Consider the following 26,165-nt stretch of genomic DNA (forward strand, 5'->3'; position numbering starts at 1 on the left):
GCCTTACGTATACTGTACTGTATTTATAGGAGTGTAAGCTACCACTAGATGTCAGCAGAGCACATCGATTCACTAGAGCACCATGACAGGCCTCAGGAATTTTGACAGCTTAAAAAAAAATAATCTACCTGCGGTTTTGTGTTTGTTGTTGTAGCTGTACATTTTTATAAAGGCAACAATAAATTAAACATAAGGATGCTAATGAATACAGTGTTAACATTGACTTTTCATACCAGGTGAGAAAGTTTGGGCGTGCACCTGTCTGTCATCGAAAAGCAATTCTAATGAGTTGGAATGATGAATTCAGAACAGAACCTAGATTTTTGCAAGTTTCAAATTGCAGGAAGAGAGAGATTCTTGTAGGGGTGTACCAATGATGTTTCTTTTGCATTATTAGTACAAAAATGGGGATGGGGAAATGACAACTAAAACTAGGGCCAGTAAATACCAGTGATGGGGAAACTCGCTCCAGTTAGGCACAGAATTTGACTTTTTAAAAAAGGAACTGTTTTACCCAAATAGAGAAAATAATACGGTTCTTTCTAATCTAATTCCAAGCAATTATGTCACTGAGAACACAGAGTCCAACTCATCTTCCACTTCCTCCTTGGGCGTCCATGAGACCCCCCCCCATTCTTCCTCCTGCTGTTATCTTTTTTGCTGCTGTCACAGGGAAGGAAGGGGTTCTGCTACTGCGGTTTGACAGATGGAAGGAGAGAGGTGGAAAAACTACATTTCCCAGTACTCCTTGCATCTGGCATGCAGCCGTAGCAGCACGCCAGACATCGGAGAGGAGAGGTGGAAAGAGAGAGAGAGAGAGAGAGAGAGAGAGAGAGAGAGAGATTTCTCTTCTGCTCCTCTCCTGCCACAGTAGCAGAAAAGGATGGAGTTTGGAAGGCTCTGCATATAGTTACGGGGGGTATGGGGTGGGGTGGAGGGGTGGGGAATGGGAAACAGGAGAGGTGGTAAGAGGTAAGTTTCCATCTGACAGTGTTCACAGGTGGTTTACAAAGAATCAAAAATGACAATAGAGGCCATTAAAAAAATTAGAAGTCACATACTATTTCTTGTAAAGCAGTGTAAAAGAAATGGACAGAGCTAAATCAAGTGGATCACACTTTCATGTTCCTCGTTTTCATGCTCCAGGGGGTGCTCTCTAGGGCAAAAGTCCCAATCTCAGGATATATAAAGCCTCTGATCAAAGAAGTCCCCACCAAAGACTTTCTGCTGCGGCACTGCCCAAGGTCAAATACCGGGACTCGGTCTACGTCCAAATGTGATCCAGGAAGAAATCCAAGATCGATATCATGGGAAGGTCAGCAAGGCATGGGAACAAGACACAAGGAGGCATAAACTTGAATTGTTTCTAGCAGCTGGGAGACTCAAGAGTAGGGGTTGGCAACCTAAGGCCCAGGTGCCGGATGCAGCCCAATCGCCTTCTCAATCTTGCCCGCGAACGGTCCAGGAATCAGCTTGTTTTTACATGAGTAGAATGTGTGCTTTTACAGTAGCACTTCTAGATGCAAACGGGATCCGTTCCGGAGCCCCGTTCGCATCCTGAGTAGAACGTAAGACGTGATTGCGTGTCTGCACGTGTGTGGGTCGCGTTTTGCTGCTTCCACGCATGCACGTAATGCCATTTTGAGCGTCTGTGCATGCGCGAGCGGCGAAACCCAGAAGTAACGAGCTCCGTTACTTCCGGGTCGACACGGAGTGTAACTTGAAAATGCTCAACCTGAAGCACATTTAACCTGACTTATGACTGTATTTAGGGACGCGGTTGGCGCTGTGGGTTAAACCTCAGAGCCTAGGACTTGCCGATCAGAAGGTCGGCGATTCAAATCCCTGCGATGGGGCGAGCTCCCGTTGCTCGGTCCCTGCTGCTGCCAACCTAGCAGTTCGAAAGCACATCAAAGTGCAAGTAGATAAATAGGTACCACTCTGGCAGGAAGGTAAACGGTGTTTCCGTGCGCTGCTCTGGTTTGCCAGAAGCGGCTTAGTCATGCTAGCCACATGACCCGGAAGCTGTATGCTGGCTTCCTCGGCCAATAAAGTGAGATGAGCGCCGCAACCCCAGAGTTGGTCACGACTGGACCTAATGGTCAGGGGTCCCTTTACCTTTACCTTGTGACTGTATTTGAAATGCATCTCTGGGTTATTAGTGGGGCCTGCCTGGTGTTTTTACATGAGTAGAATGGGTGCTTTTATTTAAAATGCATCTCTGGCTTATTTGTGGGGCAAAGGAATTTGTTCATTCCCTCCCCCCCTCAAAATATAGTCTGGCCCACCACGTGGTCTGAGGGACAGTGGACCGGCCCATGGCTGAGAAAGGTTTCTGACCCTTGCTCAAGAGGGAGACCTTGTGAATTCCAGCCTCCCAGAGCACAGCAGCTGGTGCTAAAGGAATTTCAGGGATTGTTTTATTCACAAGCAGTACAACAAGGCTGGGTCTGTAGATATGTACTACATGTCACTCTTCAGCCAACACCCAAACATTTTGGTGGCAGTGTACTCAAGGACTGGGGCAGCTCCTCTAACAGCTCCAGGCATTTTGCAGCAGGTCCTAATCTGGACAGTCTCACAAAGGAAATCCTCAGCATTTGTGCCAGCAGATCTTGCCTGCTCCTCAAGGTCTGTGGGGTCTGTCCTTGAAGGATGCCCTCTCAGGGACCAGTTTCAGGACTAAGCATGCCACCCATTTCCCCTGTCTTGCTGGGCTTTCTTTTAACCAGCACCCCGCTCCCAAACTCCTGCATTTTCCTGTGCTTTTCCCTGAATCGTTCCTGGCCTGGGCTTCTATTGACCCACCCTTTTGATTCCTGCTCAGCTTAAAATGTATTCAAAGCACTTGGCTCAGATCACAGCTCCGGCAACCCTTTGAACCCTCTCTGGTTTCAGTTTCAAGCCAGGCCCTCCAAAATTCCGATAGAGTGCCCTCTCCCAGTAAGAGAGCAAAAATGAGCCTAAAATTGACACAACCTGGGAACTTTTTGCCTCTGATTTGCCATACACAGAAGCAGGAACCCCTTGATAAAAGAAGGGCAACTGCAGAGTCTTGCCAAGGTGATCAGTTCTGATCTTTCTTTTTTCTTTTTGAGCCACTTGGCAACACGAGTGCTTGATAGTCTGTGATTGAAGGGCAGGTGGCTTGAATACTCAAGACAGGGTGAACCTCTGTCAGGTTGGTTTTTTGCTACGTGTGACAGTAAATACACCACCAGAATATCTTGAGCTATTACTTTGAGTTTCTTTTTCCGTTGACTGCTGTGATACTTCACTCTTCAGGAGTGTTTCTCACTTAAAAGAGACCCCCCCTCCAATTGTCTGAAATCATGTGATACAGTTTTATTTCTGATGCTAAGTGGGACTGACCTGAGCATAAACTGGAATAGGAAACTGCAGGGCATCAGTTTGCATTTAAAGGCGTAAATACCTAATCCACTCTTTCCAAAACAACAAACAAACTAAAACACAACCATCCTCCCAAATCTGCACTCCTCTTGATTTTGCAATGCCATTCTCCAGCCAAATAATGTGGGCAAAAATGCATATTTTTGGCTAAAGTGTGGATAAAAATGCATATAGTAGTGGAAATTATACAAAAATATATTAGGAGAAATTCATAGTAAAATGCTGATGGATACTCTTTTTAAAAAAAGAAATCACAAAATGAGATGGAAATGTGGAGAACTGAATTTCCAAAATTGTAGATTTGTTCATCCCTACTTGAGCATACCACAGAAGTGACTATTTTTCATATATTCAACTTTTGCTAGTTTTTGCTGGTTTCAGCTTTCAAATTTTGAATTTTAGAAAATCATAGTCACATTTACAATATGAAATGTTTACATCAAAATTCAAAATGCAAATGCTGTTAATTTGTTTACATCACTAGATTGGTAAGATTCAAATATGAAATCTCAACTTTCGACAGCCAAAACAAATTACCACTGCATGTTATGTATAAAAATGTGGTCGTCTGCTTTAAAAATGCCATTGCTTAACAACTATGATGTGACATTAATAATAGCAATAGCAATAATAATATTATCTCCATCAAATTAATTTGTTAGCTGTCTAACACAGGGCAGCTCTAGGGGTGTCCGGAGCACTGTCTAGTCCTATTATGATGGCACAGAAACTACTTTGTCATACCCTCCAACATTTTTGTCCCCAAAATCGGGATGTCAGGAGGGGTGCACCTTTCAGTCTGGTGCTTTGGCATTTATCAGCAGGGTGGACTGACCATGCTGATGAGCACCAGAATTAGCATTTTATGGTCTGGCACCCAGATTGCTCACTGGGGCAAGACAGTTTGAACATATGACACCAATCCTAGCCAGACTGTACAGTGGTACCTCGGGTTAAGTACCCATACTTAATTCGTTCCGGACGTCCGTACTTAACCTGAAACTTTTCTTAACCTGAAGCACTACTTTAGCTAATGGGGCCTCCTGCTGCTGCTGCGCCGCCGGAGCACAATTTCTGTTCTCATCTGGAAGCAAAGTTCTTAACCTGAAGCACTATTTCTGGGTTAGCAGAGTCTGTAACCTGAAGCGTATGTAACCCGAGGTACCACTGTACTTGCTGTCAGTTAGTTTCTGGGCCCAATTCAAAGTGCTGGTTTTGACCTATAAAGGCCTTAAACAGCTCAGGATTGCAATACTTCAAGGACTACCTCTCCCCTTTTGAACCAACCCAGACCCAACAATCATAATCTAAGGCCTGTCTTCATGTGCACATGCAATCTGGAGGTGGCAACACGGAAACGGCAATTTTCTGTGGCGGCTCTCCACTTTTGGAATTCTCTCCCCAGAGAAGCTCGTCTGGAATCTTCATTGCATATCTTTAGGCACCAGGCGACAACACTCCTCTTCTCCCAGACATTTGGCTAATTAAACAATCTATGGCCTTTTAAACTGTACATGGCGTGTTGTTGTTTTTGTTTGTTACTATGTTATACATTTTGTGGTGTTTTTTATTGCTTGGATGTGATCCTCGGAAGAAGGTAGTATAGACATTTAATTAGCTAGTTAGTTAATTCATATTTCTCAGGGTGTCAGGGCTGGAACATGGGCAGCAATCCAAGAGGAGCTGGGAGCAGGAGCTGCAGGACGTAGCCAGTAAGAAACAGGAAGCCTTCTTGTGGCCCTTATTGTCCTGGAAGATCCAGCTGTGAGGGGATGGGGCAGTCCAGGACTTGATGATACTAAACAGCCTAGGCAGATGCTGCAGCATGAAGTTTAGAGATTCGCCACATGGGGTATCCTTAATAAATGATTGTATCCCATTATGATGGATTATGTCCCATCATTTTGATTCTTCCAAAGAAGGTATTTTGGTCCATGGAAAGAGAGTTGCACAGAACACAGGATTGCACCCCAAAACTTTAACAATGCCATCCTATACATGTCTATTCAGAAGTAAGTTTCATTCAGTTCAGTGGGGCTTACTCACCATTAAGTGTATTTGCGATTTAATTACTACCCTTACCCATCTTTAGGTGCCCGTGATGTCTCATCCATCTTTTAGGGTTCCAGAGGATCTGAAACCAATTCACAAATTAACAGGAATGGAACGTTTCTAACTTGTCTAACTGTTGAGATACATAAGGGTCTTTGTCTCCATGGAGATGTTCACTGGGGAGGGCTTGGAGAACTTAAGGTACTTTAAAAACAGCAGTGACAGGGAAACCGAAAACACAACCTTGCATTATTGTTTAACATCTATTTATGCTATGAGACCCTGGAGGCTGACACAAAAAGTAGTTGTGTCAGGGGCATTAAACTTTAGATCTCTAGCTCTAAATAGCACCTTGTATACAAAATGTGTATTGCATTGTATACAAAATTAGTTTATGTTGTGCCTATCTTGACAAAGGTATTCATAAGACTAACATTATCTCCAGTTCCCCACCAGGCTTTAGCAGGGTGAAGAGGAAAAATATCTGCTTACTTAACATTCAGTTGACTGTGTCTAAGAACTATGTACATAGGGGAGCAGTTTAACAGCTTCACGACATAAAAATAAACGTGTCTATGCTACACTGAATGTGTGTGCACAACAGTCATTAAAATGAATGGAATTTACCTATATATTGATAGCAGGTGAGACCTTTAATCGTTGGTTATTTTAAGCATTGCTGTTTGTTTTCTGTCTCATTCTCCAAAATGAGGTGGACTGAGGAAAATATGGTGACAGATCCGTGGGGCGGGTTAAATAGGACACAATTCATGAGGAAGCTCTCCTGTACAGTCCCCATTGAAATGAATATTCTTGTTGATATCAAGGTACAAGAGTCAACCATATGCACGTAGTTCAGCTCTCAGAGGTGGGCTGACTCCCAGGCTTGTGGGATCAACCCTGCTTGTTTACTAGAACCCCAAGGTCCGCTAACTGGAGCCTGATGAAAAATAGTGATTCAGTTTGGTGAACTTCCACTCAGAATTAAGGAACAAGGGGCTTCTGAGAAGAGAATCAGCCCAGGAATTTGTAGTAGCAGAACCAAAGTTATGTGACCTCTCAAACACCCACACACCCACACAACCACACACACCCACACACACAAAACCCCACTGCTAGTTTCTCACACGGTTATTATTGCTAGGCAACTAGGAGTCAGAAACACTTGCCATCTTCTTGCGAATCAGAGGTCCACCAGAAGATCCTGATCTACCTACGTACCCCTTCTAACTATCCTCAGAGGTAAGAATTAGGCAGATCCACTAATATCATATATAACAAACCAAAGGATAATTCTAATCACAGTGCATCCTAGAACACAGTTGTTATGGTCCAGGTGTAAAACCCATGAGGGATGCGGGTGGCGCTGTGGTCTAAACCACTGAGCCTCTTGGGCTTGCCTATTGGAAGGTTGGCGGTTTTAATCCACGTGATGAGGTGAGCTCCCATTGCTCTGTCCCAGCTTCTGCCAACCTAGCAGTTCGAGGACATACCAGTGCAAGTAGATAAGCAGGTACTGCTGCAGCAGGAAGGTAAACGGCGCTTCCATGCACTCTGGCCTCCATCATCGTGTCCCATTGTGCCAGAAGCAGTTTAGTCATGCTGGCCACATGACCCGGAAGAAGAAGAAGAAGAAGAAGAAGAAGAAGAAGAAGAAGAGGAGGAGGAGGAGGAGTTTGGACTTGATATCCCGCCTTTCACTCCCCTTAAGGAGTCTCAAAGTGGCTAACATTCTCCTTTCCCTTCCTCCCCCACAACAAACACTCTGTGAGGTGAGTGGGGCTGAGGGACTTCAGAGAAGTGTGACTAGCCCAAGGTTACCCAGCAGCTGCATGTGGAGGAACGGGGAAGTGAACCTGGTTCACCAGATTACGAGTCCACCACTCTTAACCACTACACCACACTGGCTCAGCCTGAAAACTGAAATGAGCACCGCACCGCATATTCGGCTTTGTCTGGCCTCAACCGTCCAAGGGTCCTTTACCTTTTTTTTTTTAACCTATCAAACTCATGGCAATCAGGCAAAGGATCTGAGGTTAATGGGGAAAATTAGGGTAGGAATTGCCTTCAGAAGACACCACTACATCCAAAAAAACTCTGTGTAAGAAGTAACCCCTCCACCAGCCTTGTTATTATTTCCATCGTCTGGGGAGCTCATCTCCAAAATCTCAAGAGAGCTAACAGTCATCAGCCCTAATGTTTCAGGAATAGGGTGTGGCCCCTCTAAGCACCAGTAACCCGTTCCCTCATAGAATCATAGAATCATAGAGTTGGAAGAGACCACAAGGGCCATCGAGTCCAACCCCCTGCCAAGCAGGAAACACCATCAGAGCACTCCTGACATATGGTTGTCAAGCCTCTGCTTAAAGACCTCCAAAGAAGGAGACTCCACCACACTCCTTGGCAGCAAATTCCACTGTCGAACAGCTCTTACTGTCAGGAAGTTCTTCCTAATGTTTAGGTGCAACTAGGAGAACCAAAGCTGAAACCAGGGCTGAAGCAACATCCCAGGATGGCGCTCCTTGGAGTCTGTGATCAACCTAAATTCACTTAGTGCTGCTTGCCTTAAAGCTATCCATGGTTCTTTTCTGTCTGCAGAATCAGCCTGGAACAGGATAGTGAGTCAAAATGCATGACAGAGGCAGGAAGAGCTGGGCTTCTTAAATATATCCTCCCATAGATCACAGTGTAAGAGCACAATCTGTGTTGGTGCAGTTCTCGTTCATTTCTGGAGGATGTGGGAGGAAGAGCGCCCCCCAATGGTTGTTTAGCTATTTACAGGTTGCACTATACATAGGGTTAAAAGCCAACCAAAATTATTTCCTGAGGATATTGCATAGGACCTTCCAGTAGCGATGCTGGTACAGTATGTAAACCATACCCTTGCTTATCATAGAATCTCTAATGGGTGGATCTAGGTGGCATGTGTATTTTCTAAGCTTCTGAGTCTTCTCCATACTGGGCTCCAGCAATGACTACTTTGAACCCTTGACAACCCATTTTGACACATTTGCTAAGTGCACTATAGCTAAAGATGCTTGCATCCACACCAGCATAGACCCCATGCTGAAAGCAGTAGGTTTCTCTTTCTTTTTTTAAAAAAACCACAAGTTTCAGTTGTTTCAGTCTGTAGATGTGGACAGGGTAGTTTCAGAGCTACTCGGCTTCACCTCTGTCCTTTGTGGCTGATATATATCAGTGAGTGGGAGCTGCTGATTAAGTCCAATAAATTGTGAATTCCTCCTTGAGAGAAGGCATGCTCCTTGCATACCATTCGAAGTACTGGTTTTGAATTTTAAAAAACACAGCAAATGGTCTTTCTGTTCTCATACAAACTTGCTCATCAACTCAGATGTTCACCTCAGGTCCTTCTCTGGGTGTCCCACCACCAGAAAGAAGGCTTCATCCTATCAGAGTTAGGTGTGCTGAGGGCTATTTAAATAAACAATTTTGCATTCCAGGGGTAGGCTTTGATTAATGAGTCCCATCAGTGAACGCCCTGCACAAGTCCTGCACAATGGGGCTTTCTCTAATCTCCTGCATGCCCCCCAAAATTGGCTCAGCAGGGTTGTCAGTAGAACCTGTGGAATAGTACATGGAGGGAGGAGAGGGCAATTGTTTGGTTTGGCAAGCTGAAATGTTTGTGTTGATGGAAGAGTTGGAAGAGCACAATGTTGAACTCCTCCTATAACTTTTGCATAGGGTCAAGTGATTAGACCATTAGTGTGAGCCCCTTTCAAAGACACAAGGGATGTGTACTGGAGAGACCAATTCTTTTTAGTCACCCCACAATGTATTTTTGGGATGGTTTTGTTGCTACAAAAAGGCAAAGATGGAGGAATGGCATATTTCAGTAACTTTGGGGTGCTCTCTTATGCATATTTAAGCTTTATCTGGCAACAGTGAGTGATTTCTAAGGCAAACAAAGCTTCCTACAGCTATCAAAACTGAAGGAGAAAGATGCTTCTATTTTCTCAGCTTGTCATCCTACATTGCAATTCACAACATGGTGGTGGTTACAGAGTCTCTGATTGTTGCTGCTCTTAGGAAACTTAGCAAACACAAAACAATATTATTTTGTTTCTCTACGGAGGATGAGGAGCTCACCATGTTCTGCTCCCATTTTGAATGAAAAATAGCCACAGGTTCTCTATAGAAGAGTTAAGACAAGAATATGGAAACATTTTAGAAGTCTTTGACTAAACTGGATGACAATTTAAACAACCGTATTTTTCGCTCTATAACACGCACCCGACCATAACACGCACGTAGTTTTTAGAGGAGGAAAATCCGTAGGTATGCCACCCATAGGCATTCCCTCCATAACATGCACAGACATTTCCCCTTACTTTTTAGGAGGAAAAAAGTGAGTGTTATGGTGCAAAAAATACGGTAATTATACAACTCTCTCTCTCTCTCTCTCTCTCTCTCTCTCTCTCTCTCTCTCTCTCTCTCAATAATAGATATCGGCATGGGTGTACTCTGCAGAAGAAGAAGAAGAAGAAGAAGAAGAAGAAGAAGAAGAAGAAGAAGAGTAGTAGTAGTAGTAGTAGTAGTAGTAGTAGTTTGGATTTGATATCCCACTTTATCACTACCCGAAGGAGTCTCAAAGCAGCTAACATTCTCCTTTCCCTTCCTCCCCCATAACAAACACTCTGTGAGGTGAGTGGGGCTGAGAGACTTCAAAGAAGTGTGACTTGCCCAAGGTCACCCAGCAGCTGCATGTGGAGGAGCGGAGACGCGAACCCGGTTCCCCAGATTACGAGTCTACCGCTCTTAACCACTACACCACATTGGCCAGTAAGCTTGTTCTCCAGTGGCAACTAGTGAGAGTACCAAGCCTATCCTTACTATCCATGATGGAGGAAGGGGGCACCTCAGTTAGCACCCATATGGAGCTGATAGATGAACCAGCCAGTCTTGTTGAGATGCTTAACCACTGCTCTATGCAAGCATCCATAACGGTCTGGAGGTGCTGTTCAGAGACAATTTGCCTTAATCTTCTTTGCTGTTTCCTGCGCTTGAAACTCATGTCCCATTTTCCATGACAGAGGACAATAGAAGGAAACTGAAGCATCTTACAATACCCTCCATTCATGATGTAGCGTGCTGTAAGAAAGCTTTACAGTGCTACATACCTTGATTTGGATGAAGTAGCATCAAAACCGGTTAAATAACCTGGGCCAACCAGAAGAAATAAATATAGCTGTCTTGTGGCAGGCTAATTGGAAAGGGCACTTCCGTAGCACATTCAACATTCTGGAATTCTATCCTGTATGGTTGATGTGTTTTGGAAAAATCTTCTACAGCTGCTCCCCAAATGTCTAAGGGAAAATGAGACTATGGAATACAGCAGGATTGGACCACCATAGCTATTTACTCCCTAGTAGCAGAGGAAAGAAGGTGGAGCCCAATTCTGTGCTTGTTTTCTTGAAAGCAAGTACCATGGATTTTGATAACAGGAATGCACATAGATCAACTCACAAGACCAGTATGTCTGAATATCTAGCATACAAACACACACATACACCCTGAGGGGGAAATGGTTGTATGAATCTTTATCTTTAGGTAAGTAGCGCATGAACTGAAACAAATTTCCCCACAATACTGCAAAAGATCAGCCCTGATACCAGTGATCACTCCTGTGTGGGAAGAGGTGTACCTCGATTCAGTCTCCTTCCAAACAGGAGGTGAGAGTTGGGAATGTTGTGATAGGGCGTCCCCAGTGCAAATAGGTCAAATTCAGTTTCTCATTGTTCCAGCCTTAAGATTAGGTGTCCATTTTCCCACATCAGCTTGCAATCTTGGGGGGGGGGGGAAGGTTCACGTGAGAATGCATCAGCATTCTAATGGATTTCTTCCCCCAAATAGACACATTTTTGCAAAGCAGTTTCTCCATAAAGGATGCTTTTTGCATGTTGTATCACAAAAATATGCATTCATATGAATACTTGTAGATAGATTTTTGTACATGTTACAAAATTGCATTGCAAAATTTGGATGTGTGCGAATTTCAAAGTAAGGATGTGCTTCAGTTTTTATATTGTTTTAGAAAGTGCAAATTATGTAAGTTTCCCCCCCCATCCCTAGCATTTATGCTATGTCCTCATTCTCCCTTCTCCGAGGAAAAGGTGGTTTTTGCTTTCCTGCAGCTCCTCTTGCTCACGGCAGGATCATATCCCAAAGAAAAACTATGTGGAATAAATAACCTGTTACTGTGTACAGGGTGCCAGTTTGGAGTAGACTGCCTGGCCTTGCCAACAGTGTCAGAAATTGTGAGGTTATGCAAGTGTTACATTCATATATAGGGTGCCAAAGCATTAAATGTACCATGGATGGTAACATTTCACTTTATTTCTTCCCATGTTATAAAATCTCACAAGTCATTAAAATGTGTTCATGTTATTTCCAAACTGTAGTGTAATCCTGGAGACAATTTTCCTTCATTGCACAGATCTAGCTGTGCAATATTTCCATTTTCACTTAAGCTCAGCAGTTGAAAGCACAACCCTGATATTGGTTTCATGGATCTTAGGATGGCTGTGTAGGGAAGGAGTTGTGTGTGGCGAGGGAAGGGGGAATCTACTTTGAATTTCAATCAGACTACCTACAGTACAGACACAACGTTAACAAAGATGCTTAACCAGCACTCTGTAAAGATGTTAAGAAAATATTTGTAGTGATTCACACACACCTATAGACAAAAACAGTTCTTGTTGCTGTTGAAGCAACAACACAGCACAGCCTTAATTAAAGCATCATCTGACCTGTTTTTTTATGCTACAGTTGCAGAATCCTGTTAGAAGAAAAAAGGATTAATTACAGATGGGCTGTGTGTCATGATAATTAACAATTGCCGCTTCTCCTATTTGTCACATTCTGGGACTTTTTTCCGCTTTACTAGGTAAAGGGAATAAGAATTTTTATCACATTCCATGCCTGCAATCCCTGATGGAATTGTCACCCATAAATTTGCACAGCATACACAAAATATTGCGCCATCAGCATTTTTTACACCACATGCATCAAAGTGTTTCTCATAGGAGAGTGTGCTATACGTGGGCCTATGCGAAGCAGTAAACAGAGATGGGGATAGTGAAATATGATTTATAGGAAATGGGAAAAGGTTGGCGATTATACAACTATATATACCTTTTGTATGCCGTGTCGACTATGCTGTTGAAGTGCTGTATAAAGAACAGTCAGTAGAAGTCGAACCTTGCTTTTTGTTTCATTTTGTTTTTATCATTGCTAGATTAGCAACTTGGATTCCCCACTGCCACCCACTGTACCAAACAAAGTGATCCAAGAGCAAACACTGGAACATATAATGTGTGTGTTTACACAACGGCGCTAAAAACAACCACACAGACCAGCCTCAAACACTGGAAGTTAAAGACCTTCATTAATTTCTTTGGGGCAAGAACTGACATCATATTTGCAAATTGCTTCACTGTGGCAAGTTTTCTGCACACTACTCAGCATTGCCAATGGTCAAGGAGGATGGGAATTGTAGTCCAGTAGCATTGGGAAGGTCACAGGCTCATCCTGACTACCACTGCGATAAAGCACAGGAGTGGGGAAACTTTGGCTCTCCAGGTGTTGCTGGACTACAAACTCCTATCAGCCTTGACTATTGACTCTGCTGGCTGTCAGGGACTGGGCAGAGGAGGAATGGTGGAAACCACCTCCCCATCCTGACCCTTCCAGGGAGGAGGGAGGGGAAGACAGCATAGATTTACAGCAGGGGTTGGAGGGAGGTCACAGCTCAGAGGCAGATGAGGGGGAAAGCTGGGAAATCATGGGAGGGCTGGAACAACACCCAGCTGACACATTGTCTTTAGAAAGCATTCCAGACCTTCCATCTCCCAGAACCCCGTGAGCCTTCATGAGGAGGTGGTAATGGTGGTGGTGAGCATCTGTGTCAGCATTGTATAGGACTGTGGCTGCAGATTGTTCAGGCACAGGGCCACTGAATTGACATCTTATGGCCATGTTGGGCATGCCTGCCCAGTCAGCACCTACACACTTGCAGAGCATTGACCTGGACAGTTCTCTACTACAGTCTTGCAGAACCTTTCAGTAAAGATGCAGGGCTGTCATGTAATTACATCATGATTGCCTTTTAAATCCATTGCTATGTGCCCCCCTCTCTCTTACAAGCCACCTCTGCTTTACACCCCCATCCCCATTCCACCTCTGCTTTACATCCCCATTCCACATTCATGGAAACAGCTGGAAGGCGAAGAGAGATCCACAACATGATGGTGCAACATCGCCATGCATTTGTGATGATTTGGGCTCAGCTTGGTATTGGAGCCGTTATATTCCATTCTGCTTTCAATGCTGTTTCATCTGCAGAAGTTTTAGGGTGGACCTACTGCTTCATTTCCCATCAGTCTGTGCCCTGCAGCTTCCTACTGAAACCCTGTAGCTTTACATCTCTCAATTTCCCCTTTTTAAAAAACAAAACAAAACAAAAACTATTCTTTAAAAAGTATTTTACAACAGCGGTTCTATGGTGTTGTCTCCTAAAATACCAGGGTGGTATACAACAATAAAACATAAATAAAACATAAACAATAAAACACCATTTTAAAAATCCAGATCATCATTAAAGCGAATGACTAATCCATGCAGACAGCTGCACAGGCCTGTCAGGTGTTTCCAGGAGACACCTGAAAATAAAAAAAACCCCTGAATCTCTGCAAGAGGATTGTTCCCATGTGGTGGAACAATCTGGGAAGCATTGCAGAACAACTAATAAAGCAGGATGATGAGCAGACGGTCCATTGTAAATCCATCACTAATGCCATATTATTGCATCAATGATATGTCACAGAATATACCATATCTGCAAAGGAGCGTCAGTCTGGAGGGCTCCTAGATTGAATCTTCAGTATTAAAAACAACAACACCAGTGTTTCATTTAATCGGGAATGTTTCTGTGTCGCTTCTGGCGTTGCTCTTTCTTTTCTTCTGTTACCCAAAATACAGATTTGGCTATATACAGACATCATTGTATTGGGAAGTTGGTGAGCTGTTCAGTTGAAATGTGTTACCCACAGCTCTTGTCCCTTTCTCTATCCATTTATGTGCCCCTGACTCATGCAAGAGCATGCCTGTACTGTGAAGAAATATTAAAAAATTCCTTCCAGTAGCACCTTAAAGACCAACTAAGTTAGTTCTTGGTATGAGCTTTCGTGTGCATGCACACTTCTTCAGATACTTCTTCAGATGTGTATCAGATGTGTATCTGAAGAAGTGTGCATGCACACGAAAGCTCATACCAAGAACTAACTTAGTTGGTCTTTAAGGTGCTACTGGAAGGAATTTTTTTATTTTGACTATGGCAGACCAACACGGCTACCTATCTGTAACTGTGAAGAAATATATCACACAGGTCATTTTCCACACTGTGCAAGCATTTTCAGAATGGTGAAAGGAAAAAGCTGGAAAGAGACGACATTACACTTTCTAACTGTCCCATACAGTAATTCGACTGGCCATTCACAGTCTCAAGTATCTTTCATCCACAATTTCTGGCCAGTACTAGTTAATGCAGCTTGTATGATATAAGCATAGATGCATTCTTGGCTGTCTTCCATTCAGCAGCCTCACAGCCTATGGGTAGAAACTGTTCTTTAACCTGTTGGTGCGGCTTATCATGCTTCTATATCTTCTGCCCAAGGGCAGGAGATTAAAAAGGTGCTGGCCAGGGTGTGAGTCACCCCTGAGCGGACTCAGGGGACAGCCCATGATATCATGTGCTGTCTTCATCACCTTCTGTAGAGACTTTCTGTCCATGGCTGTCAAACCAGTGTACCACACTGTAATACAGTATGAGAGAACACTTTCTATCATGGACCTATAGAAGGAAATCATCATTTGCTGCCTAACATTGTTCTTTTACAAGACCCTAAGGAAATGAAGTCTCTGTTGGGCTTTCCTAACCACCTGGGCTGTATTGACCTTCCAAGTAAGGTCTTCACTAAGATGGACTCCCAGGAATTTAAAGGAAGAGACTCTCTCCACACAGCCCCCTCAGTATACAATGGGGCTAGTTCCCCTCTCTTCTTCCGAAAGTCCAACACCATCTCCTTTGTCTTGCCAATGTTTAGGTGCAGATTGTTCTCTGAGCACCATGTGGATACCTTTCGAACCTCCCCCCTGTACGCAGATTCGTCTCCGCCTGTAATTAAACCCATTATGGTGGTGTCATCAGCAAACTTAATAATTGCAGTAGATGGGTCAGGTGAAATGCAATCATATGTATACAACGAATACAGGTGTCAGGGAACTGCCATCTGTGCCGGAGGGAGAGAGAGAGCTCCAGAGGGATCCCAGAGAGCGTCCCTGGATCGGGAGAGGCAGCCCATCTTCTGGGGAAGGGAATCAGCTCAGCTCCAGTGGAGAAGGGGGGCAGATGGGGGAATCTGAGAGGGAGTCACATGACTCCTTGCCTGGGACCAGCGGGGGGAGGAAGGGTCCTCCGCTGCCTACGCCTTCCTTGCGCAGAAGGCTTCCGCGCAGGGAAAGTAGGAGGAGACTGGGCGTGAAAGAACTTCTTTGCTGGAAGAAGTTTAAGAAACGCCCACTGATGGATTCTGCCAGCGATTGAGACAGCCACGGGTGAGTGGCTGTCCGGACAGAAAAGGTTCACTTAGGCAACCCAGCCAGGCTTACACACGAGCAAGCCCTTGAACCATTACAGCAGGTATGGACTTAGCACGCATCCCTGTGGAGTGCCAATGCTGGGCTTCAGGGAGGTAGATGTAAGAGGCCCAATCCTCACTATTTGTGTCTAATCTCTCAGAAAGTCTTTAATCCAATGACAGTTGTTAGAAGAAAGGTCCAGGTCCCTTAACTTTCTGATGAGAATATAAATGAATGAAGCCCAACTAACTTAATATATAGTAATAAAATCAGCTTGCATTGGAGGTCCATGAATGACTGAAGCTCAGCCACCTTCACCTATAATAGTAAAACCAGCTTGCATTCTCTGAACAATGCTGTATCCTGGCTGCCAAAGGAAACCCTCCCTCTTGTCTGAGGATTGTTGAAATCATAGCAAAGTTCCACTGATAGACCAGCCATCTCCTTGTATACAGCACCCTAAACACATTCACAGATTATCTATTCAACATCACCACTGTTTGTTTGACAGATGCTATTGGCATAATGGCTTTTGTCCACAAGAGCAAAAATGGCCTCAGTTACTTTTCTTAGCAAAGACAAAGTGCATGGCAAAATTAACAGGTTTCGTGGCAATAATCAAAGAGGAATCTTTACCAAGCTTCTTCTGAGGATTTTCCTTAGCTCCAGGAGGAAAGGGAGGGTCGGAAAAGTCACCACTAATTCATTCTAGACTGAAAAGCAGAAGATCACCAGGGTTTTGGAGACGCCAGGTATCATTCCTGGAAGTTTTCACAGAGCCTCTCCCACCAGGCGCTTGCCATACTATTCACCCCTTTCACCAACTGGCTCATCCTGATGTGGAATCACCAGAGGATCACCCAGGACATTTGCCACACTTTAACACTCCTTTCAAAAACCCATTTGAGGTGAGCGAGTTTGAAGTGAATGAAGATTCTGTCAACATGATTTGACTGAGTGATTCTGCCAGCCCCCTGTGATATATTCATTCAGGAACCGTGGCATGAATTAGCAAGGGTAAAGCTGGAGAAAAGACGTAAGCCTCTCAGCTTGTAACAATGGGTAATTTATACCAAAGTCTATGCTGGTTTGGACTGGAGCTCTGTATATTCCTTGTGCTTGATGGTTGGGAGGGTGGGGACTGGTGATCAAGGCTATACATCTTGCCTGTCTGTGGGACAAAAGATTGAGGCTCTCTGTGCGTGGGCTGGTCCTCTGCTTTCTTGACAGTAGTGCTGCCAGAGGGGCAGAGGTGAGAAGAGAAAATGCAGAGCTCGCACACAATGTTTTGAGTATGCTTCAGGCAGCGGCAGCTGTTTTTGTGGCTCCTTTATTTATTTTGAACAGGGTGGCGGCGGCAGGGGAAGAGTTCTCCCTCTCGTAGTGCTTTTGGTGCTAGGAGGCAGAGAGAGGGCGGGTTGTGTGAAAGCTACCTTGTCACACTCCTGATGTTTCACAAGGATGGTGAGGACACTCACAGATGTTAGTGCGATTCCATGCCCAGGAGAAGAGCAGGAGAAGATCTTTTCGCGTTTGATCCAAATGACAGCGTCTTGCTATTGCGTGCACAAATCAAGCTGACACCGTAAAGTTGTTTCATTAAACCGTTTCATTATTCTGACAGGCTTAATTCAGTTTGCAGTAATCTGATCGGCCATCGGAGTCTAGAAAACTCAGAGCTGACTCAGTTTCATGTGTTTTGGCACTTTGACTGTATATTAATTAATGATGTGACCTCCAAGTGCGTGCACACACACACAAGCTTTCGGCATATGCTAACAAGCAGCCTTAAACTGTCTCCTCATCAACACTACTTCAATTTCCTACTTCCGTAACCTTCCCAAGCATTTTTTTTTTTGAATGACACCTTCAAGGGCTCCTTTTTCCTTCACCCGCTGAACTTTGCTTTCCTTGGAAATTGAGAGGAAAGAAAGAATGATTAATTAGTCACCTGTTGCCATTGTTCATTACTTCTTAGAGCTTTTATTGAGGACTTATTGGAACTCAGGGTGCAATAGTAAAAGGTCCCGCGAATAGCATTACTGTCCTCAGCTGAATTGGCAGCCGGAGCGTCATGAAACATTTGCAAGCACTGAAGTACAACTTGAGCAACACAGAGCTCCCCCAGGTGACCTGAATATTGAGCTTTCATTGTGATTCGCTATTGAGCTTTCATTGTGATTCGCTAGCATTAAAGCTCATGTAGGGGGTTAGAGGATGTCTGGCCTTTGTTGAGCCCTTGTTCTGATTTGCTTGTTGGGAGGTTATAAAACAATGAGCATTCCTACCACCGACCTGCTTGTGCAATGGTTGTACATCTTCCCATTAACCATTCATTTCCCCCACACTTTAGTGGTGCATTTTCCTGTCACTTTCCTAACTGCCATATGATCCATTTGCCTTGAACCTGCCAGCAATCAGGCAGCTGTGTCATGCAATAAATAAAGCCCCCAAAGCGTTTTCAAAGAATCCACGCATAAAGCGCCTCATAGTAATCAAGTCTTGAGGTTATCAGAGCATAGACCACTGTAGCCAAGTTTTCCCTGACCAGATAGGACCATAGTTGAGCCACCAGCCTAAGCTGGTGGAAGGCACTTCATGCCACTGAGGCCACCTGTGCCTCAAATGATAGCAGTGGATCCAGCTGGAACCCTAAAAAACCTATGAGGGAGTGTGATCCTCATAGCTGAATAGAGGAGCCATTTCACTAACAGCTTCTCAGTCTTGTCTGGGTTAAGTTTCAGTTTATTGACCCTCATCCAGTTCGTTATTGCAACCAAGCACATCCACTGCCTCACCTGCAGAAGATTGAAAGGTGAATAGAGCTGCATATTGATGACAACACTCTCCAAAACTCTGTATGACCTCACTCAGAGGTTTCATGCAGATGTTAAACAACACGATGGACAAAGCCAATCCCCAAGGGATTCCAGGTAGGAAACATTGCTATTTTCTGAGGGTTTTCCAAAGAGCCACGTTCTGGAGCTGACCATCCAAGCAGGATCAGAACCACTGCAATGCAGTGCCCCCAGTACCCAGTTCAGACAGTTGCCCCAAAAGGATACCATGTTCTATAGCACTGAATGCTGCTGAGATATCAAGGAGAATGAACAGAATCACACTCACCCTGTTTCTTTCCCAACATAGATGATTGTACAAGGTGATCACGGCAGCTTCCATACCCAAACCAGGCCTGAATCATGACTGAAATGGATCTAGAAAATTTGCGTACTCAAAGAGTACCTGGATCTGACTGGCAACCACACTTTCAAGAACCCTTGCCCACAAAGGGGACATTTGCCATTGGGCCAAAATTGTCAAGATGTTCCATGTCCAGGGAAGGCATCTTTAGGGTTGATCTTATTGCTGCCTCCTTCAGGGATCATAATCCCAGTCCAGATCAGGGATCACCAACAGCTGTTTTTTAGTCTCTATTTGTTTCTAGACTGCTTAACATTAAAACAAATCTAAGTGGGGTACAAATGTACTATGTATATAAATTGCAGCAACTGCTGGCTGATGCAGACAGGTTCCTGACTATCCATTTTTGGGATGTGGGGAACTATTCCAGTGGCAGAAGTCCCATATATTTGTTGCTAGGAATGAATGAATGAATGAATGAATGAATGTGACTCTAGTGTACATTCCACAGGGAATTCAGACCAATGTAAATGTTGCTGCTTCCTCTTCATATGTTCAATGTTCTTAGGCCCATTGGATGATGCTTCTCTCCCTGCACTGTGCTGGGATGTGCAGTGGCATGTTTTGGCAGCCCTGCTTCTACTGTTGCCTGCTTTTTCTGCCCCCTATTCATGCCAAAGTATCACCCTGGCAATTCTGCGGCTCAGCACTTTGTAAAAGATGGCTCTTTGTCTTTCGCATTAGGCATTGTAGAGGCTGAATAGCAATTCAAACTTCATGTTCAAAAATGCTCCAAAGCTACAGTCCTATGCACGCTTCCTTGGAAGTAAGCCCCACTGGTGTCAGCAATGCTTACTAGCAAGTATACGTGTAAAGGTGGCATGCTATAAAAAATTGCATTTGGCTCTTCGCAGAAATGCCCTTGAATTCTGTTTAAACTGGAATCTATGACGGTTCTCCATGTTCTAGTTAAATAATTTTTATCGCTAACTTTTAAATGCCTATTGCAGACATATAAGTTGTTTCCCTCTGCCCTGAATCATGCACCTGAGGTTTACAGAATGGCATTTACATATTGATTACTGCTATAAGATTGGCTCAAGCAATTTCCCCTTTCACCACCTGGAATAATTGCTAGTTCTGAGCAAATGGAAGGTGGAGAATGCTGTGAAATCTGCCTGCCACCATGCAGCTTATAGGTCACCCAAAACTGCAGGAAATGTGCCATTTTAGCCTTTGCTTTATTCCAACCTCATAGCCCTTTCTTTTTGATTTGCTTATTGCTGCATATGCCAGCAATGAAAAGACAAGGCGCCCACGCCAGCTTCTTTTTCTGTCATCCATTAAACCTGGGTGTTAATTCTTCTAACAGCGAAAGAACACAGAAGCAGCCAAACCCGAATAACAGACTATTCAAATATATTCAGCTGTTTATTTCACTGAAGTTACTTCCCGTTTCTCTTGGAACAACACTTTAGTTCAGAACCTGACTGCATGTTCCCAGGGAAAAGCAGTTTCAGTGATGGTGGGATGGATCTGGGGCAGAGAAGCAGCAAATTACCCCCCAAATTACCCTCCAAATTGCTCCAAATTACCCCCCAAAGATGCTTCACCCTTCCTTTTGTGCAAGGTTCCAAACAGATGTCTGGAAATCCACAAAGAAAAAAGTAGCCTGGGGGCCCAGCAATTTGGAGCAGGGCAAATGTCAGCGTTCTTGAGTCTGTTTCATTGTTTTACTAGCACCCCAAGATCTATCAACTAGATCGAGGTGCAAAATAGCCCCCTTGGATCAGGCAGAAAGCCGACCAAGTCCAGCGTCCTGTTGTCTCCGAGCACATTCTGAGCCTACGAATTTATTTCAGGGTCAGAACTGAACCGAGTTCTTAGTACTTTTCACACAAGTTTGCTCCTTGTTGAAAGCTGCTGAAATAAAGAAAGCTAACAACAACAAAAGCATTGTGTTGTTACTCCAGTTAGGCAACTGGGAGTCAGAAACCCTTTGCTGAGCTACTGCAGTTGCTCCACCAGTAGATCCCACCCAAACTGTAGATCCACTGATGCAAGGTTCACCAGCTCAGCACAGAGCAGAATGATCTCCTTATGCAGCAGACAAATGTAGAAAACAAGAGAGAAATTAATTTTGTAAATTTTTCATGCTGACAAAGTACACCACCATAGGATTGTATGTTGTGTTGCATATTCAGATAGCAGAGGTTTGACCAGCAGCGCCTAACGTAGCTTCCTTGGCATGCCACAACTCACCTTGCCCTGTGTGCCAATAGTACATGGGCAGGTGTGCACACTCACTCTTTCCAGTACCTAGGTGTTGGCCTCACCTTAGAAATGCTTTTTGTGAGAATGCTCTTTGTAAGAGTGATCTTTGTATAGAGCACTTTTGTGTCATACAGGGTTTCCTCCTGGCTTCAGTTGAACAGTAGCATCAATTCTTGTTAGTGCCCCCAGAACGCCCAAGACAAGAAGACACAACTCTCCTGAAGTTCAGCATCCTGCCTACAATGGACAGTCCTTTTCACATTTTGGGAGATTGCAATGCTAGAGGGGGGAAAAACACCCCCCACTGTCCTAAACCAAACAAACTCTGAATAAAATAATTCAAGAAGACAGTTATGCAGCTAGAAAGCCAGTGGGTGAATGGGTAGGTAGGGGGGGATTTCCCATGTTTGGCACTATCTGACAAATATACAAGTATCTGTTTGTTGTACAGAAGTTGGGGTATGTCTTTAGTACCATGAGTTCCCAACTCTCTGGGAACAAGTTTGTTCCTTTGAGGTCAAGGTGGCTGATCTGGAAAAGCTGAGAGAGGCAGACAGGTTGGTGCATGTGGCCTTTGGGGATGTTATAGCTGTGTCACACTCCCACAATGATAGCTCCCTGGCTGTTACAAAGAATAATGGTTTCGGGGAAGGAGGGTGTCACCCTGAGAATAAGGGAAATGAGCCCTTAGATGGGACCTATTCCTTAGGGGACAAGCTACTATTCTCCAGGGGGTGAAGGGATCCTTGTAGAGAGTGATTTGATAATTAAGAGCATAGATCATTAGCAATGTGATGCACCTACAGACTGCAGGGTGAATTGTCTGCCTGGTTGCAGGTGTTGCCCATCTGAAGGTTTTGGGTGTCACCCATAATCTAGATAGCTGTGTAGGAAGGAGTCAGTGGTTGTGGTGCACTTACACCCTGCCCATCAGACTGGGTTGTCCCTGTCGCTCTGGGCAGCATTCAACATAATAAAAACACAGCAAAACATCACACATTAAAAACTTCCTGATACGGGGCTGCCTTCAGAGGTCTTTGGAAAGTCGTGTAGTCATTTATCTCCTTGGCATCTGAAGACCTTCTGCCTGGTTCCTTGTAACCTCACTTCTCACGGTGAGGGAACACCCAGAAGGCCCTTGGAGCTGAATCTCAGTGTCTGGGCTGAACAGTGGGAGTGGAGACGCTCCTTCAAGTATACAGTGCCAAGGGCTTTAAAGATCAGCACCAACATTTTGAACTGTGCTCGGAAATGTACTGAGAACCAATGTAGATATTTTGGGACCAGTGTTATATGGTCCCAGCAGCCGCTCCCAATCATGAGTCTGGCAGCCACATTCTGGATTGGTTGTAGTTTCCAAGTCACCTTCAAAGGTAGCCCCATGCAGAAGCACATTGCAGCAGTCTATGAGGTCCTGGAAGTCAAATTTAAGTTGCTAGGTAGGATGTTGATAGCCAGGACCTCTGAGGTATATTTCTCTGAAATGTGACAAGTTCCACTCACTCAACAGGCACAGCTTTGTAGTCTCAGCGCATGGATGAGATGATGGTGTTGAGAGCAGGAGTTTGCATTTGTTAGGCACTGAGGAACATTTGAGAGAAAACATGGCCTGGACAAAAGGGATGGTTTCCACTTAAACTGGATGGAACCAGACTGCTGGAGCTTAAAATTAAAAAGCTAGCAGAGCAGCTTTTAAACTGACTGCAGAGGGAAAGTCGAGCTGAGGAGGGTCTGGTTTAGAACAAATCTTAAGAAAGAAATGATTAAAGTTGCTGATCAGAGTCAGTTAAGGGAGAACAGAAACTCCTTGTTACAACAGCTCCACTGGCTACCAGTCTATTTCTGGACACAATTCAAAGTGCTTGTTATGACCTACAAAGTCCTAGATGACCTGTAAAGTCCAGGTTATCCAAATGACTGCATCTCCTGTATGACAAATCCAGGGTGTGAGATCTTCAGGGTAGGCCTTTCTTTTGGTCCCAGCACTTCACAGTCACATTTAAAAAGGACACAAGAGAGGCCCTTCTTGGTGGCTGCTCCCAGATTGTGGAACTCCCTTCCATGAAAGGCTAGGCTGGCACCCTCACTCCTTTCCTCTGAACTTTTGTGTTCAGATAGACCTTTGGCCACTTTGGATGTTGTGGCAGGATCTTTTAATGGTGGGTGGAAAATGTATTGCTCATTAGAATTATACAGGGGCTCCAGCTCGATGCCTAAAGATTCAATCTTTTTTTCGAGGTACTGATACCATCTTGATTTATAGGAGTCTTTGAGCAGATCAGCGAGCAGGCTTGATGGAGAGCAGCGAAAATGGCACCGTAACCAGTACTTTATTGAGGTGGACCAGGCCCAGTATTCCATTGTGTGTATGCCTATTTCTGCACACATTGTTTCATATTTGATCGCAGCTGGGAGTCCAAGAATACGTCTCAGAAAGCTGGAGTGAATCTTATTTAAATCACTGTTATATGCTTGAATCCATAGCGGGATTCCATAGAATATCTGGGCTTGCACTTTTGTTTGAAAAATCTGATTGGCCGCAGGAATAAATTGATTACCTTTCTGATAATAAAAACGGGCAACTGCTGATGAGGTGCACTTTGCCTGTTTTATGGCATTTGTGCGATGACTTGCCCACCCTAGATTGCTCTGGAATAAGATTCCCAGATACCTATAGATTTTTACTTGTTGGATTTCTTGCCCTCTTATTTTCCATTTCTCTAGTTTCCAACCATTTGAGAAGACCAAAATTTTTGTCTTCTCGTAATTTATAGAGAGTTTATTACATTCGCAGTAGAGGGTCAGAGAAGATATAAGACGTTTCAGACCCAAGCTCGTTAATGATAGTAGGACTGCATCGTCTGCGTATAATAAGAGAGGAACTGGTTTCTGATTAAGTTTAGGGGCATGTGATTCTATTTTTTGAAGGTGATCTGGCAAGTCTGATAAGAATAAGTTAAATAGAAAGGGGGCAAGAATACATCCTTGTTTTACCCCTTTCGAGATTGGGATGTCTGATGAAAGATGACCTATGGTGCTAACCTTTGCATGCACTTGGCCTCTGTGTGAGCGATGGAAGAGGAAACAGCACACCCTGTGAATAAGTGATATGCCAATAATTCAACCATAATGTCTCTCTTGAAACTTTATAATGCAGCCTAAATGTCTTGCTGCTGTAGCAAAGATGGTGGGGAATGCATGTGGGCCTGAAGGCCATTTTCATAATTTGAAAAATATTTGCATAGGCCCATTGCTGTGTGGATTTTGAAGTTATTTTTTTTCTGCAGAACTCACCTTTCTGGCATCCAAGCAAATACTTAATTGTTGATACTATTTTTAATCCCCCTTCTCCTCCAAATGATTGCCCAATTAACTGCTTCAATATGTTTATGAAATGCCTAACCTGAGAACACCAACAGGCGCAACATTTGGTGCAGATATTTTGATATGAGCAGTAGCTGGTAGTGGTAATACAACAATAATTGCTGGCTCATTTACGGACTATTTAGCTCGTGCAGTGAGCCAGATGAGAACAGCTAATGAGCACAGCTTCTTGCTGTAATTAGTAGAACAATCCTGGCTCACAGATGATTTACAGTTTGAAAAAAAAAATCCGTATAGTGACTGAAACCCTTATATGTTCCAGAGAGGTACACTCATCCCATGTCATGTCATTCTTTCCTTCCGCTCTGTTCAAACATTTGCACCACAGGTTTAGTGAAGGACAAAAGTTGGCCAGCAATAAAATAAGACGGATACAATATAAGACTTTCGCTTGCTAGGGGTGGGAGTTATTAGAACTGAAGCACATCTCGTGGAAATGGATGATTGCTGAATTTGATTTCCCTTGCCGAATAGGATAGTAGTTGTACTCAAGATGGATCCATTGAAGTTAATGGACATGGCTAACATAGATTCATGAATTTCAATGGGTCTACCTGTCGGCATGCAGAGGGCCAGGAGGCCAGGTTTGCTCATCGTCTAACATTGTGTATGCCATCAAATGCCAACAGTGTCCTTCAGCTCTCTATATTGGACAAACAGGCCAAACCTTACGCCAAAGAATAAACGGACATAAATCTGACATCAAGAATCACAAAACAGAGAAACCAGTAGGAGAACACTTCAATCTCCCAGGACATTCTATACAAGATCTCAAAGTAGCTGTTTTACTACAAAGGAATTTCAGAAATAGACTGGAAAGAGAAGCTGCTGAATTGCAACTCATTACCAAACTTAAAACCATGGAGAGACCTGGTCTGAACAAAGACATCGGATTCTTATCTCATTATACATGACTAAGCCATTTCTCACCTTCTCACCCCTTGCCTTTTCCTGTAAGACCTATTGCAGTCGTTAAGAGTCGTCAACAGGCTCATCTCAGCTATCTGCCAATCTCCCATTCCCACCACCCTTCTGAGTAATACCCCTCCCCACCTTCTCACTATATAGAAGGATCTGGCAACTTCTGTTTCAGTGTATCTGAAGAAGTGTGCATGCACACGAAAGCTCATACCAAGAACTAACTTAGTTGGTCTTTAAGGTGCTACTGGAAGGATTTTTTTTATTTTGACTATGGCAGACCAACACGGCTACCTATCTGTAATTGAGAAGTGATGTTCAGATAAAGT

The sequence above is a fragment of the Podarcis vaucheri genome (assembly GCF_965113315.1).
Source record: "Podarcis vaucheri genome assembly, chromosome: 1".
In the NCBI taxonomy this organism is placed as follows: domain Eukaryota; kingdom Metazoa; phylum Chordata; class Lepidosauria; order Squamata; family Lacertidae; genus Podarcis; species Podarcis vaucheri.